This window comes from Saimiri boliviensis, chromosome 13, assembly GCF_048565385.1.
Source record: "Saimiri boliviensis isolate mSaiBol1 chromosome 13, mSaiBol1.pri, whole genome shotgun sequence".
NCBI classification, from domain to species: Eukaryota; Metazoa; Chordata; class Mammalia; order Primates; family Cebidae; genus Saimiri; species Saimiri boliviensis.
The window spans coordinates 32412523-32429772 of record NC_133461.1 but is presented as its reverse complement, the minus strand read 5'-3'; positions in this window follow the sequence as shown (position 1 = coordinate 32429772).

The following is a 17250-nucleotide window of genomic DNA, read 5'->3' as shown; positions in this document are numbered from 1 at the left end:
GCTGGTCTCGAACTCCTGACCTCATGATCCACCCGCGTTGGCCTCCCAAAGTGCTGGGATTACAGACGTGAGCCACCACGCCCAGCCTAATGTTTTGGCTGGCCTCAATTCTCTACTAAAAATTTCCCAGGCTGGCCTCAAAATCCTGGGCTCAAGCAATTCTCCCACCTCAGCCTCTTGAGTGCCTGTCACCACAGGTACATTCCACTGCACCCAGCCTAATGTTTGATTTTTAAATAATTATGAGTTGGAAATGTAGGACCACAACCCAGGTGCCATAAATAAGTCCTTGAAATATTTAAATATTTTGTTTTGTTTTGTTTTGAGACAGGGTCTTGCTCTGTCACCCAGGCTGGAGTGCAATGGCGAGATCTTGGCTCACCGCAGCCTCCACCTCCTGGATTCACGCAGTTCTGTGCCTCAGCCTCCCAAGTACCTGGGACTGCAGGCATGCATCACCATACCTGGCTAAGTTTTGTATTTTTAGTAGAGACAGGGTTTCACTATGGTGGCCAGGCTGGTCTCGAATTCCTGACCTTAAGTGATCCTCTTGTCTTGGCTTCCCAAAGTGCTGGGATTATAGGAATGAGCCACTGCACCTGGCCTATGTAAATATTTTGAAATAATAAAAATGCCTGCATGGCAAAATCTGTTGTAAGTAAAAGCAGAGGACATGACAAATGCAGTACAGGAAATTTTTCACTGTACCTTTTTGTGCCTTTTAAAGTTTTGTACCATGCAATTTAAAAACAATCAGCTTTAAAAAAGTTATCTCAATGTCTTTAAAGCTTCCTTCTTCTTTCCTTTTCCTTGCTTCCAGCCAGAAAAAGACATTTGCATTTTCTTTTGGAAATGGTCCATATCCTTTTGCCATTTATGTATTAGCTTTTGATCTTTTTGTTAACATTTTGTAGAAGCTCCTTATTTATTAACTAAGTTAGTCTTTTGTGATTTGACTTGCAAGTATTTTTCCAAGTTTGTCATTTGACTTACTTGCAGTGTGCTCTTCATAAGGCAATTTGATAGATTGAGTGTGGAAATGACCACAATAATTCTCATCCCTGTGCACTCACCCCTTTGTGACATGACTTGGCTGTTTCTCTCATCGAAGGAGAGTCTACTCTACCTGCTGTATCTGGCTTGGCCCTATGACTTGTTTTGGCCAGTGAGACAACAGCAGATGTGACAAAAGCAAAGGAATATAAACTATGCATTGGGGCTTGATCTCTCTTACTGCCCTTTGGAATTCTGAAACCACCATTGAAAGAAGCCTGGACAGGTCTATTGGAAGATAAGAAACTACATGAACGGCCTGGTGTGGTGACTCTCGTCTGTAATCCTAGCACTTTGGGAGGCTGAGGTGGGCCTATTATTTGAGGTCAGGGGTTCAAGACCAGTCTTGGCAACATGATGAAACCCCCTCTCTACTAAAAATACAAAAATTAGCCTGGCATGGTAGCGCATGCCTGTAGTCCTTGGGAGCCTTGGGAGGCTGAGGCGGGGGAATCACCTGAACTCAGGAGGTGGAGGTTGCAGTGAGCTGAAATCGCACCACTTGGACAATAGAGCAAGATTTTGTCTCAAAAACAAACAAAAAAGAAACTACATGAAACAGAGACAATAATTGTAACTGAACCTTGCCCCCAACCCTTAAGACCAAATTGGCTGCCAATTGCTAGATATGTGAATGAGGTCTTAGACAATCTAGCTCCAATTGAGCCACCAGCAAACTGCAGAGATCAACCAAGCAAGCTTAAGCCAGAGGTTCAACTGATTTGGAACATTAATTATATTTTAAAATTCCCTTTTACAGCAACACCTAATGCGTGATTGAGTAATTGGGAGAAGGTGCGTGCATGCTACAAAGTGTCAGCCTCATGAATCTCCCATGTAACCCATTCTAACTGGAAACATGCTAGGAAGGGAAATCTATAAATTGGAGTTTACCCAAGTTGACACATCGCAGAGCCATTTCTCATAGATTCAAACGGTCTGTCAAATACTAAGTTGGATAAATGTGTAAAGAAAAGTGCACGAAACAGGCCGGGTGTGGTGGTTCACGCCTGCAATCCCAGCACTTTGGGTGGGCGGATCACGAGGTCAAGAGATCAAGACCATCCTAGCCAACGTGATGTAACCTCATCTCTACTAAAAATACAAAAATTAACTGGGTATGGTGGTGCACACCTGTAGCTCGAGTAGCCTGTAGCTACTCGGAGGCTGAGCCAGGAGAATGACTTGAACCCAGGAGGCAGGGGTTGCAGTGAGCCGAGATCGCCACTGCACTCCAGTCTGGATGACAGAGAGAGACTCTATCTCAAAAAAAAAAAAAGAAAAAAAAGAAAAAGAAGGAAGGAGGGAAGGAAGGAAGGGCGGGAGGGAGGAAGGAAGTGTACAAAACGAGGCTGGGCACGGTGGCTCATGCTTGTAATCCCAGCACTTTGGGAGGCCAATGTGGGCAGATAACCAAGAATTAAGGCTGGGCATGGTGGCTCACAACTGTAATCCTAGCACTCTAGGAGACTGAGGAGGGAGGATCACCTGAGGTCAGGAATTTGAGACCAGCCTGGCCAACATGGCAAAACCCTGTCCCTACTACAAATACAAAAAAATTGGCCCTGTGTGGTGGTGGGCACCTGTAATCCCAGCTACTCAGGAGGCTGAGGGAGGAGAATCACTTGAACCCCGGTGGGCAGAGGTTGCAGTGAGCCAAAATCAAGCCACTTCACTCCAGCCTGGGCGAAAAAGTGAAACTCCACCTAAAAAAAAAAAAAAAAAAAAAAATTAAAAACAAGAATTAGCCAGGCATGGTGGCAGGCACCTATAATTCCATCTACTCAGGAGGCTGAGGGAGAATTGCTTGAACCGGGGAGGCTGAGGTTACAGTGAGCCAAGATCGCACCACTGCACTCCAGCCTGGGCGACAAAACAAGACTCCATCTCAAAAAAAAAAAAAAGAAAAAAGAATGCACATAAAATGACATCAAACAAACAAAGACAGTTCATTAACAGCAGATCTAAATTAGCTGGGCATGCTGGTACCTTGCTATACTCCTAGCTACTTGATTGCTTGAGCCCAGGAGGTTTAGGCTGCATCTCCAGCTTGGGCAATGGAACCAGACCTTGTCTCTAAAACAAACAGAACAGCAGGGCTCACTCCTGTAATCCCAATACTTTGGGAGACTGAGGAGGGTGGATCACCTGAGGTCAGGAGTTCAAGACCAATCTGGCCAACATATGATACCCCTTTTCTACTAAACATAGAAAAGTTGGGCATAGGGGCACCTGACCTCCCAGGTGCAAGTGATTTTCCTGCCTCGGCTACTTGTAATGCTGAGGCAGGAGAATCACTTGCACCTGGGAGGACAGGGTTGCAGTGAGCCAGGATTGTGCCACTGCACTCTAGCCTGGGTGACAGAGTGAGACTCTGTCTCAAAAAAAAAAAAATTTTTTTTAAATTTAAAAAACACCCAGCAGACCTACACTAATGGGAATTCTTTTTTGTTTTTTTTTTTTGAGACGGAGTTTCGCTCTTGTTACCCAGGCTGGAGTGCAATGGCGCGATCTCGGCTCACCGCAACTTCCGCCTCCTGGGCTCAGGCAATTCTCCTGCCTCAGCCTCCTGAGTAGCTGGGATTACAGGCACGTGCCACCATGCCCAGCTAATTTTTTGTATCTTTAGTAGAGACGGGGTTTCACCATGTTGACCAGGATGGTCTCGATCTCTCGACCTTGTGATCCACCCATCTCGGCCTTCCAAAGTGCTGGGATTACAGGCTTGAGCCACCGCGCCCGGCCAAGGGAATTCTTAAAATAAAAAAAAAAATTGCCGGGCGCGGTGGCTCAAGCCTGTAATCCCAGCACTTTGGAAGGCCGAGGCGGGTGGATCACAAGGTCGAGAGATCGAGACCATCCTGGTCAACATGGTGAAACCCCGTCTCTACTAAAGATACAAAAAATTAGCTGGGCATGGTGGCACGTGCCTGTAATCCCAGCTACTCAGGAGGCTGAGGCAGGAGAATTGCCTGAGCCCAGGAGGCGGAAGTTGCGGTGAGCCGAGATCGCGCCATTGCACTCCAGCCTGGGTAACAAGAGCGAAACTCCGTCTCAAAAAAAAAAAAAAAAAAAAAAAAAATTATGAATTAGCCTGGCATGGTGGTGAGCACCTGTAATCCCAGCTACTCAGGATGCTGAGAACAGAGGTGGTGTCATTGCACTCCAGCCTGGGTGACAGAGTGAGACTCTGACTCAAAAAGCAATAATAATGAAATGGAAAATAAATACAAAGGAGAAGAGAAACAAACCAAAAGTTGGTTCTTTGAAAAGACTAGGAAATGTGCCATGTTATATAAATTTTGAAATGAATAGAGATAGCATTATTCATCATATTTTCTTGCCTCCAAAATCTAAAGTGAATCTCCTTTGCTTATTTGTTCCAATAACATTTGGAGTTATTAAAAAAAAAAAAAAAAGTGGTGAGGTGGGGAGTGCAGCTGGTCAGGAAGCCAGGAAAGCTGGGTCCAGAGAGCACAGAGAAGTGGAGTAGATCGTGGAGGAGTCAGGGGCAGCTGCTCCAAGGACCTTCTGTCTCTTAGCCTTGATGTGCCAGGAGGGATGTGCAGTGTGGACAAGCAAACATTTAAGGCAGTCCAAAATTAAAATTTTTGCTATAATTCCATTTCGAGGTCTCTAACCTGCATATATCTTGGAAACATCAAATACACATACACACATTTATGGGGAGATGGTGGCATGAGAGGGAGGAGCCTCCGTATTTTTTTTTTTTTTTTTTGAGACAGAGTTTTGGTCTTGTCACCCAGGCTGGAGTGCAAAGCCTTGATCTTGGCTCGCTGCAATCTCCACCTCCTGGGTTCAAGCGATCTCCTGCCTCAGCGTCCCAAGTAGCTGGGATTATGGGTGCCCGCCCCAACGCCTGGCTAATTTTTTTGTATTTTTAGTAGAGGTGGGGTTTCACCATGTTGGTCAGGCTGGTCTTGAACTCCTGACCTCAAGTGATCACCCCACCTTGGCCTCCCAAAGTGCTGGGATTGTGATGAGCCACCATGCCGAGCCTGTAATGCGATTTATAGCAGTTGTTTTTCCAATCCAGGATCATATATTGCATGTAGTTGTGTCTATCTTAAACCATCTTTGGAGACCTGGTTTTGACCATTCTGCTTCATTAGTTGCCTATGTCAGTCTATGAAACTTTCTTTCCCAAATTCAGTTATCTGAGCTGGTCAGACAGGATTGCACAAATCTAGGAACCATTGAGTTTTGAAGCAGAAGACTCCTTTGTCCCAGCATTCTGCCTCCTGGAGGGGCAATATAGTCAAGAGATTTGCATTTGCTGCCACCTAATTAAGAACTCGTAGGCTGGGCGTGGTGGCTCAAGCCTGTAATCCCAGCACTTTGGGAGGCCGAGGCGGGTAGATCACGAGGTCAAGAGATTGAGACCATCCTGGTCAACATGGTGAAACCCCGTCTCTACTAAAAATACAAAAAAGTAGCTGGGCATGGTGATACATGCCTGTAATCCCAGCTACTCAGGAGGCTGAGGCAGGAGAATTGCCTGAACCCAGGAGGCGGAGGTTGCGGTGAGCCGAGATCGCGCCATTGCACTCCAGCCTGGGTAACAAGAGCGAAACTCCATCTCGAGAAAAAAAAAAAAAAAAAGGAACTCGTGACGTAGGCAGGGGGTCAAGTTATCATCAGAATAGAATAAATTGAGACAGCTTCTCAATTTATTGGGAAGCATTCGAAGCTCAATACTGGATGAAAAAGTGCATCATGAATGAAAAGATGTTCCTTGTGAAAATGTGTCGAAGCTATTTTAAGAGTGGACTGAGGATTGTGTGTGAATGTCCTTGGAAATTGTTTGATTGCCAGGAGACCTTTTTCTTGTGGATTGTCACAGGAGCACGTGACAGATGGCTCACTGCAGGATAGCTGTGACCCTGTGCCTGGATTGCTGATGTTGTGGGTTAGATGAGATGCCACCCAAAGAGGGCAGTCTGTCAGCTTTATTTAGTACCATGATGCATGGATGTCCTTCTGATCCTAGTGCAGCTTCCTCTCACGTTGTGCAGGTGTATATTTTTAGGCTTATCTTGCAGTGCCCTGCTCTCACATTTTCAGTTTTCTTTAAATTCTGCAGCAGCAGTTGTGGGCTGACAGCCTGCCTCCACAGTGTTGGGAGAGGGAATTGCTCTCTCTACTTTTTCAGAATTCAGATTTTCTGCTACATGTTTAGACACTGAACAGGAAAGCTAGCACTTATGCTACTTGGCAATATGACCTTTAAAGATATCATGTAAATTCTGGGATGTCAAAATGGGTATCACGGCTGCCCCACCATCCTCACACATAATTCACTCACTTACTTCTTAATAAGTATTAATACGCTCTATGTGTTAGGAGTGGAGTTACAAAGATTAATAAGAATTTACCCTCAACCTCAGAGAGGCAGTTTATAAATTCACAGAATGTCAGGCTGGAAGGGACTGTCCAGGGCAAATCTTAGTCTTACAGACAAAAAAAACTAAGGCCCAAAGAAGTAAAACAATGACCCACATGTCATACCCAGTCAAGATCCGAACCCAGATTGTTTACTTCCCAGCCCAAAGATTTTTTCCTCCTCATCAGTTAGCTTTGGCTAAAATTCTAATTTAAATCTCAATCCTCACAATTAGCTTTTAGCTACTTTAGAAATCTAGACAAGGGATACCCAAGTCCCTCAAATGTAAAACAACAAATTTCTTTAAAAAAAAAAAAAAACTCCAAACAACTTTTAACTACAAAAAAAAAAGTTTATTGTAAACATTTCCAACAATTCTAAAATATATAAAATTTAAAAGTCTGAGAACTTTTCTACCCCTGTCTCCAATTCTACTCCATAAGGGTAACTACTATCATTGGAGTGTATTCCTCTAGACTTTTATCTATGCAAATCAAAAATGTATGCTTTTTTTTTTGAGATGGAGTTTCACTCTTGTTGCCTAGGCTGGAGTGAAATGGCATGATTTCGGCTCACCGAAACCTCTGCCTTCTGGGTTCAAGGAGTTCTCCTGCCTCAACCTCCCAGTAGCTGGGATTACAGGTGCTCATCACCATGTCCAGCTAATTTTTGTATTTTTAGTAGAGACAGGGTTTCACCATGTTGGCCCGACTGGTCTGGAACTCCCGACCTCAGGTGATCTGCCTGCCTCAGCCTCCCAAAGTGCTGGGATTACAGCCGTGAGCCACTGCACCTGTAATCCATGTACACATATTTTTATACTTTTTTTTCTTTTAAGAAAGGGTCTTGCTCTGTCACCCAGGCTGGTACGTAGTCATGTGATCATGGCTCATTGTAGCCTCAATCTCCCGGGCTGAAGTGATTCTCCCACTTCAGCCTCCTGGGTAGCTGGGAATACAGGCATGCACCACCATGCTGGCTAATTTTTTAACTTTTTCGTAGAGACAGGGGTCTTACTATGTTGCCCAGACTGGTCTTGAACTCCTAGGCTCAAGTGATCCTCTCACCTTGGCCTCCCAAAGTACTGGAATTATAAGCACAAGTCACTGGGCGCGGCCTATGTCCTTTTTAACACCTTGTAGTATACTGACATATAGATGCTTTTTGACTTTTAGATGGTCTCCAACTCAAAACACCATTTATTTATTTATTTATTTAGAGACGAAGTCCTGCTCTGTCTCCCAGGCTGGAGTGTAATGGCGCAATTTCAGCTCACTGCAACCTCCAACTCCCGAGTTTAAACAATTATCTTGCCTCAGCCTCCCAAGTAGCTGGAATTACAGGCAACCGCCACAAAGCCTGGCTGATTTTTTTGTATTTTTAGTAGAGATGGGGTTTCGCCATGTTGGCCAGGCTGGTCTCAAACTCCTGACCTCAGGTGATCAGCCCGCCTCAGCCTTCCAAAGTGCTGGGATTACAGGCGTGAACCGCTGTGCCTGGCTAATGCATGTTTAATACATGGCATACATCCAGTCGCCATGTTTTCCTCCTGTGTGTATAAAGATTTGGAATTCTTTGGAATTCTTTTTTTTTTTTTTTTTTTGTTTGAGACGGAGTTTCGCTCTTGTTACCCAGGCTGGAGTGCAATGGCGCGATCTCGGCTCACCGCAACCTCCGCCTCCTGGGCTCAGGCAATTCTCCTGCCTCAGCCTCCTGAGTAGCTGGGATTACAGGCATGCGCCACCATGCCCAGCTAATTTTTTTATATTTTTAGTAGAGACGGGGTTTCACCATGTTGACCAGGATGGTCTCGATCTCTCGACCTCGTGATCCACCCGCCTCGGCCTCCCAAAGTGCTGGGATTACAGGCTTGAGCCACCGCGCCCGGCTGGAATTCTTGATACTTTGTTGTCTCTGCCCCGTCCCTCCCTGCCACCCCCCTACCCCCCCAACTCCCCTCACCCCCACTCTGTGCTGTGTTGAGAACTACTGTTCTCTTGCTGCCAAGGATCATCAGCTCAGGTTTATAATTCTCAATGCTCTCTATTGGCCAGACTTCTACATGTGACATTATAGAGTTTTTGTGTTTTTGAAGCATTTCCAGTCTTCTGCAGCTAAATGCAATTACATAAAAGAGAAATAAACCTCTCTTTTGTATAAACCATGTTTTTGTGTTTTCTGTCACATGCAGTTCTGGGTCACTGTGTCAATTTTGAATTGCATTTAGCTGCATATGACAGAACCACAAAAATATGGTTTAAGCAAAAGAGAGGTTTATTTTTGTTTTATGTAAAATACCAGAAGCAGGCAGTCCAGGGTGGAGGTGGCAGCCTCTATTGTCATCAAGGATTCAAAGTTCCTTCTTTGTGCTCCACGACATTTCCATCCTCAAGGTCACCTTATAGTTCTATGACGGCTGCCGCAGCATCAGCATTCATGTTCAGTCACTTTCAACAAGGTTACTTGCAAGAAGGGCTGGAAAACGTAGTGTTTTAGTGGTCAAATTGTTGCACAGAATACATCTGGGATTCTGTTAGTTAAGGAAGAATGAGAGGAAGGATTAACATGAGTAACTAGCAGAAATCCTAGTAGTCCCAGGTTGAATTTTCTGTTTTCGCTCACTTTCTATTCTTTGGAGAAATAAGATTCCTTTCCTTGGCTGGGCACCGTGGTTCACACCTGTAATCCCAGCACTTTGGGAGGCTGAGGTGGGCAGATCACCTGAGGTCAGGAGTTTGAGACCAGGCTGGTCAACATGGCAAAATCCCATCCCTACTTTTAAAAAGCACAAAAATTAGCCAGGCACAGTGGCAGGTGCCTCTAATCCCAGCTACTGGGGAGACTGAGGCAGGAGAATCGCTTGAACCCAGAAGGTGGAGGTTGCAGTGAGCTGATATCACGCCCCTGCACTCTAGCCTGGGCAACAAAGGAAGATTCCGTCTAAAAAAAAAAAAAAAGATTTCTTTTCTTTCTTTTTACTCAGATTTGCCCCTTCTTTTCCTGCCACCTGTTGTTCTAACGAAGCTCAGTTTTTCTTTCTCTTCCAATTTGAGATGTCAGATTCCCTTCTGTTTGTACTTTTTAGAGTAACATTTTAACATTTTCTTTATATTCCAGAAGTAGTCTCTCCTTATCTCCAGATTCACAAACATATATTCTTGAGTTTTGAATGTTAGTATTATACCATTCTAGTTTTAATTTGAATTTTCTTTGTTTTTGTTTTTGTTTTTTTGAGGTGGAGCTTCACTCTTGTTGCCCAGGTTGTAGTGCAATGGTGGGATCTCAGCTCACAGCAACTTCCACCTCCAGGGTTCAAGCAATTCTCCTGCCTCAGCCTCCCAAGCAGCTGGAATTACAGGTGACTGCTGCTGCACCCACCTAATTTTTGTACTTTTGGTAGAGTCGGGATTTCACCACGTTGGCCAGGCTGGTCTTGAACCCCTGACCTCGTGATCCACCCACCTCAGCCTCCCAAAGTGCTGGGATTACAGGTGTAAGCCACTGCGCCCGGCATTCTGTGAACTGTAGCGGTTAACTTCAGACTCAGTGGGAAAGCATGGCGAAATCTATGTTAAGGATAAATGTAGGCCTATGTGGGTAGATGAATCCTTTGCCGAGAGCAACTAGCAAAGCTGAAAAAATGCAAAGTAAAAAATTGTTTGAAGGTATGAGAGAGCTGCCCAAGGGGCTAGGTTTTTTCATTTTTTTGTTTGTTTGTTTGTTTTGTAGTAGAGACAGGATTTCACCATGTTGCCCAGGCTGGTCTCGAACTCCTGACCTCGGGTGATCCACCAGCTTTGGCCTCCCAAAGTGCTGGGATTGCAGGAAGGAGCCACCACGCCCGGCCGAGGGGCTAAGATTTTTAAGATTTTTAAGATTGTCTATCTTCGGTTTTCAGCAATCCTATGTGTTAGGTGAGTTTTTCTTTTTTCTTTCTTTCTCTTTTTTTTTTTTTTTTTTTTTTTTTTGAGATGGAGTTTCACTCTTGTTACCCAGGCTGGAGTGCAGTGGTGGGATCTCGGCTCACTGCAACCTCCGCCTCTTGGGTTCAGACAGTTCTCCTGCCTCAGCCTCCTGAGTAGCTGGGATTACAGGCACGCGCCACCATGCCCAGCTAATTTTTTGTATTTTTAGTAGAGACGGGGTTTCACTATGTTGACCAGGATGGTCTCGATCTCTCGACCTCGTGATCCACCCGCCTCGGCCTCCCAAAGTGCTGGGATTACAGGCTTGAGCCACCACGCCCGGCGCTGAGTTTTTCTTTTTTAATTTCTCCTAATTAAGGTTCATAGAGGCCGGGCTCGGTGGCTCAAGCCTGTAATCCCAGCACTTTGGGAGGCCGAGGCGGGTGGATCATGAGGTCGAGAGATCGAGACCATCTTGGTCAACATAGTGAAACCCCGTCTCTACTAAAAATACAAAAAACTAGCTGGGCGTGGTGGCGCGTGCCTGTAATCCCAGCTACTCAGGAGGCTGAGGCAGGAGAATTGCCTGAACCCAGGAGGCGGAGGTTGCGGTGAGCCGAGATCACGCCATTGCACTCCAGCCTGGGTAACGAGAGCGAAACTCCGTCTCAAAAAAAAAAAAAAAAAAAAAGGTTCATAGAACTCCTTGTATTAGTAGCTTGACTTATTTCATCTCTTTGGAAAAAATCAGCATTATCTCTTTAAGTATTGCTTCTGCTCCACTCTCTTTCTCCCTGTTTCTCGTACTTCCAATGACCTAGATGTTAGACTTTCTCACTGTCTCCAGTAGATATTTTATACTCTTTTCTGTATTTTCCATCCTCTTTTTCTCTCCTGCTTTTTCTCATCGTCTTTTTACCTTCAGTTTGGATACTTCTTTTTATTATTATTTTAATTTTTTTATAGGGATGGGGTCTCACTATGTTGGCCAGACTGATCTCGAACTCCTGGGCTCAAGTGATCCTCCTGCCTCAGCCTCCCAAAGTGCTGGGATTGCAGGCATGAGCCACTGTGCCCAACCTGGCAACCCGTTTCTGTTCAGCTTTGCAGCATGCCTATCCTACACCATTTATGAACTAGCACATTCCTGAAGGGCAAAGACAGGCTTCACTCCAGGAGCTTCTCTTCCCTCTGGAACCTTAGCCCCTCAAGTACTGGCTACTTGGGCAGCTCTCTCATACCTTCAAACAAGTTTTGACTTTGTATTTTTTCAGCTTTCCTAGTTGTTCTCGGCAAAGGATTCATCTACCCATATAGGGATATTTTTACATTTAACAGAGATGTTGCCATGCTTTCCCACCAGGTCTGAAGTTAACCACTACAGTTCACATTTTTCTGTTTGTTTGTTTTGTTTTTAGAGACTGGATTTTTCTCTGTTGCAGAGGCTGGAGTGCAGTGGCATGATCGTAGCTCAAGCAATCCTCCTCCCTCAGCCTCTAGAGTAGCTGGGATGACAGACATGTACCACCACACCTGGCTAATAATTGTTTTGGCAGAGATGGGGTCTCTCTATGTTGCCTGGGCTTGTCACGAACTCCTAGCTTCCAGCCATCTGCCTACCCCGGCCTCCCAAAGTGTTGGGATTACAGGTATGAGCCATTGTGCCTGGCCACATTCCTTTTATAGGAAGCTAATATTATATCACACCCCTTTGTTATGGAGAATGGTCCAAGAAAAAAAGATGAGGCCAGATCCAGTGGCTCACGCCTGTAATCCTAGCACTTTGGGAAGCCAAGGTGGGTGGATCACCTGAGGTCAAGAGTTTGAGACCAGCCTGACCACCATGGAGAAACCCCATCTCTACTAAAAATACAGAATTAGATGGGTGTAGTGGTGGGTACCTGTAATCCCAGCTAGGCTGAGGCAGGAGAATCCCTTGACCTGGGAGGCGGAGGTTGTGGTGAGCCGAGGTCTTGCCATTGCACTCCAGATACTGTAACTGGCAAAAGGGTCTGGCTGCTTGCTATTTGTAAAAAGAAACCAAAATAGGCCGGGCGCGGTGGCTCAAGCCTGTAATCCCAGCACTTTGGGAAGCCGAGGCGGGTGGATCACGAGGTCAGGAGATCGAGACCATCCTGGTCAACATGGTGAAACCCTGTCTCTAATAAAAATACAAAAAATTAGCTGGGCATGGTGGCGTGTGCCTGTAATCCCAGCTACTCAGGAGGCTGAGACAGGAGAATTGCCTGAACCCAGGAGGCGGAGGTTGCGGTGAGCCGAGATCACGCCATTGCAATTCAGCCTGGGTAACAAGAGTGAAACTCCGTCTCAAAAAAAAAAAAAAAAAAAAAAAAACCAAAATAATAAGAAGATGTGATAAAAAGAGTGAGACTTTGTTATACATGCCAGCAAGGTGAAGAACAGAAAAATTCCACTCTTGAATTTGTAGATGGAATGCAGGGGGTTTTAAAGAGAACATTTGGGCCAGGCATGGGGGCTCATGCCTGTAATACCAGGCATGGTGGCTCACGAGGCATAGGCAAGCAGACCACTAGAGCTCAAGAGTTCGAGACCAGTGTAGTCAACATGGTGAAACTCCATCTCTACAAAAAATACAAAACTTATGCAAGTATGGTGGCACACATCTGTAGTTCCAGCTACTTGGGAGGCTGAGGTGGGAGGATCACTTGAGCCCAGGAGGTGGAGGCCTCAATGAGAGCGGTGATGGTGCCGCTGCACTTCAGCCTGGGTAACAGAGTGAGACCCAGTCTCTCTTTCTGTCTCTGTCTCTCTCTCTCTCTCTCTCTCTCTCTTTCACACACACACACACACACACACACACACACACACACACACTGACAGGGTTTGGAACACAAAAGAGGAAGAAGAGCTAGCAGATATTTAGTGGTGTGACCCTCTCCAATAGCTTGTCTTGAATTATTGTTCCACTTGGTGAAGGGGCTGGTGCCATCGTGGCTGGATGCGTCTGGTCCATATCAGGATCCAGCCCCTGAAGCTTCCAAGGAAATATGTCACCAGTTAGGTGAGTATGGTATGTGCTTAACATAACATGCATCTGAGTAAATGCATGTATATAAGGTATAGGAACACAGAGTAGCAAAAGGAAAGGATTGGAGGCTCATAGCATGTTCCAAAGCTGTATTTAAAGATGAAAGGGGCCGGGCGCAGTGGCTCAAGCCTGTAATCCCAGCACTTTGGGAGGCCGAGGCGGGTGGATCACGAGGTCGAGAGATCGAGACCAACCTGGTCAACATGGTGAAACCCCGTCTCTACTAAAAATACAAAAAATTAGCTGGGCATGGTGGTGCGTGCCTATAATCCCAGCTACTCAGGAGGCTGAGGCAGGAGAATTGCCTGAACCCAGGAGGCGGAGGTTGCGGTGAGCCGAGATCGCGCCATTGCACTCCAGCCTGGGTAACAAGAGCGAAACTCCGTCTCAAAAAAAAAAAAAAAAAAAAAAAAAAAGATGAAAGGAAAGATAGGCAGTTTGTCTCAAAGTTACATCTTTTTTTTGAGACAGAGTCTCGCCCTGTCACCCAGGCTGGAGTACAGTGGTGTGATCTTGGCTCACTGCAACCTCTGCCTATCAGGTTCAAGTGATTCACCTGCCCCAGCCTCCAGAGTAGCTGGGACTATCGGTGTGTGCCACCACACCTGGCTAAATTTTGTATTTTTAGTAGAAACGGGGTTTCACCATGTTAGCCAGGATGGTCTCCATCTGCTGATCTCATGATCTGCCCACCTCGGCCTCCCAAAGTGCTGGGATTACAGGTGTGAGCCACCGTGCCTGGCTCAGAGTTATATCTTGAGAATGGGGAGAAAGGAGGAAAGAAAACAAAGTTTTAAAACACAGTTTGGGCAGGTGCAGTGGCTCACATCTGTAATCTTAGTACTTTGGGAGGCAGTGGCAGGCAAATTGCTTGAGCCCAGGAGTTTGAGACCAGCTGGGGCAACATGGCAAAAGCTGCCAACACCAAAAAAAGAAAAAAAGGCCGTGTGTGGTGGCTCCCGCCTGTAATTCCAGCACTTTGGGAGGCTGAGGCAGGTGGATCACGAGATCAAGAGATCGAGACCATCCTGGCCAACATGGTGAAACCACATCTCTACTAAAAATACAAAAAAATTAGCTTGGCGTGGTGGCGCTCGCCTGTAGTCCCAGTTACTCAGGAGGCTGAGGCAGGAGAATTGCTTGAACCCGGGAGGCGGAGGTTGCAGTGAGCCAAGGTCATGCCACTGCACTCCAGCCTGGTGCCTGGTGACAGAGTGAGACTCTGTCTCAAAAAAAAAAAAAAAAGAAAAAGAAAAAGAAAAAAAAATTAGCCAAGTGTGGTGGTGTGTACCTGTGATCTCAGTTACTCAGGAGGCTAAAGTGGTAGGATCACTTGGGCTCAGGAGGCAGAGGTTGCAGTGAGCCAAGATTTCGCCACTGCACTCCAGTGTGGGCGACAGAGCCAGAACCCTGTCTAAAATAAAATAACTAAAAGTGGCTGGGCACGGTGGCTCATGCCTGTAATCCCACCACTTTGGGAGGCCAAGGCAGGTAGATTATGAGTTCAGGAGTTCATGACCAGCCTGCCCAAACTGGTGAAACACTGTCTCTACTAAAAATACAAATATTAACCTGGTATGATGGCGTTGTGCCTGTAATCCCAGCTACTCGGGAGGATGAGGAAGAAGAATCGCTTGAACCTGGGAGGTGGAGGTTGCCGTGAGCCGAAATCTCACCACTGCACTCCAGCCTGGGTGACAGAGTGAGACTCTGTCTCAAAAAAAAAAAAAATTAAATTAAATTAAAAACAGCATAACTAAAAGTATAATTGGCGGCCGGGCTCGGTGGCTAAAGCCTGTAATCCCAGCACTTTGGGAGGCCGAGGCGGGTGGATCACGAGGTCAAGAGATCGAGACCATCCTGGTCAACATGGTGGAACCCTGTCTCTCCTAAAAATACAAAAAAATTAGCTGGGCATGGTGGCATGTGCCTGTAATCCCAGCTACTCAGGAGGCTGAGGCAGGAGAATTGCCTGAACCCAGGAGGCGGAGGTTGCAGTGAGCGGAGATCGCGCCATTGCACTCCAGCCTGGGTAACAAGAGTGAAACTCCGTCTCAAAAAAAAAAAAAAAAAAAGTATAATTGGATTGTTCATAACACAAAGGATAAAGGCTTGAGGTGATGAATACCTCATTTACCCTGATGTGATTATTACACATTGTATGCGAGTGTCAAATTATCTTATATAGCCCATACATATATATGCACTTACAAAATATATATACTCACAAAAAGCGAACATAAAAAACAAGAAAGCAAGCTTGATGCTGCCAGGAGAATTCAGTTTGTTCTAGGCAACACCTAATGATAGACTCCGTTTCTCAGAGCACTAGTAAGGGCTTACAATAAAGAACACTTCATTTCTCTTTTTGAGGTATATATGTAATTCCTACAATTCAGAAGTGTCTTTCTCAAGGACCGGAGAGCCATTCCTTTGAAATGTAGTCATCAGAAAGGATAGGGCCTCTGTCTCCCAGTCTCTGTGGAAGGGCAGAGTCCCTAACTTGCATAATTGCCAGCTAGCAGACACAGCTGGCTTAATTGCATTTACACTGACCAACCCTTTGTAGTTTTTCCCTTCCGTGACTTTACTGGGACCTCACTTATCTCCTCTGTCATTCTCCGTTTCAAAGGCCCAATCACCTCTGCACATATCAGAATGGAGCTTAGGCTTCTCGGCCATTGGGATCAAGTGCAGAACGGAGCTTGGGTCTTTCTTCTGCTGTCAATAGTTGCTGAATAAAACCTGAGTTTTGTGTTTTTGTTTTTCTTGTAGAGACAAGGGTCTCACTGTGTGGCCCAGGGTGGTCTCAAACTCCTGGCCTCAAGCAGTTCTCCTGCCTCAGCCTCCCAAAGTGCCAGGATTATAAGCAAGAGCCAAGGCCCTTTGTCCAGTAAAATCTGTTTTCACAACTTTACTGTGCAGCTGTTTATCTTTAACAGGTAATGCCAGTGTGATGACGGTAGTGATAAGTGCTTTAGTCATTACTGTTGTATAACAAGCTGCTTCAAAACTGGAATAAAACAATCACACCTTCTGGGGTGAGAAATTTTGACAACAGTATAATGGACATGGCTTATCTTTTTTTTTTTTTTTCTTTTTTTTTTTTTTTTGAGATGGAGTCTCACTCTGTCACCCAGGCTGGAGTGCAGTGGTGTGATCTTGGCTCACTGCAACCTCCACCTCCCAGGCTCAAGCGAGTCTCCTGCCTCAGCCTCCCAAGTAGCTGAGATTTGCAGGTGCATGCCACCACACCCAGCTAATTTTTGTATTTTTAGTAGAGACAAAATTTCACCATCTTGTCCAGGCTGGTCTTGAACTCCTGAACTTGTGATCCATCCACCTCAGCCTCCCAAAGTGCTGGGATCACAGGCGTGAGCCACCGTGCCTAGCGTGAACATGACTTATCTTTGCTCCTTCCTCTCTGGGGCCTCAAGTTAGCAATATTTAAAGAATCATCCATTCCGGCCGGGCACGGTGGCTCAGGCCTGTAATCCCAGCACTTTGGGAGGCCGAGGCAGGTGGATCACGAGGTCAAGAGTTCAAGACCATCCTGGTTAACATGGTGAAACCCCGTCTCTAATAAAAATACAAAAAATCAGCTGGGCATGGTGGCGTGTGCCTGTAATCCCAGCTACTCAGGAGGCTGAGCCAGGAGAATTGCCTGAACCCAGGAGGCGGAGGTTGCGGTGAGCCGAGATCGCGCCATTGCACTCCAGCCTGGTTAGCAAGAGCGAAACTCTGTCTCAAAAAAAAAAAAAAAAAAAAAAAAAAAAAAAAAAAAATCATCCATTCCATAGCTGAGGAGTGGAATCATC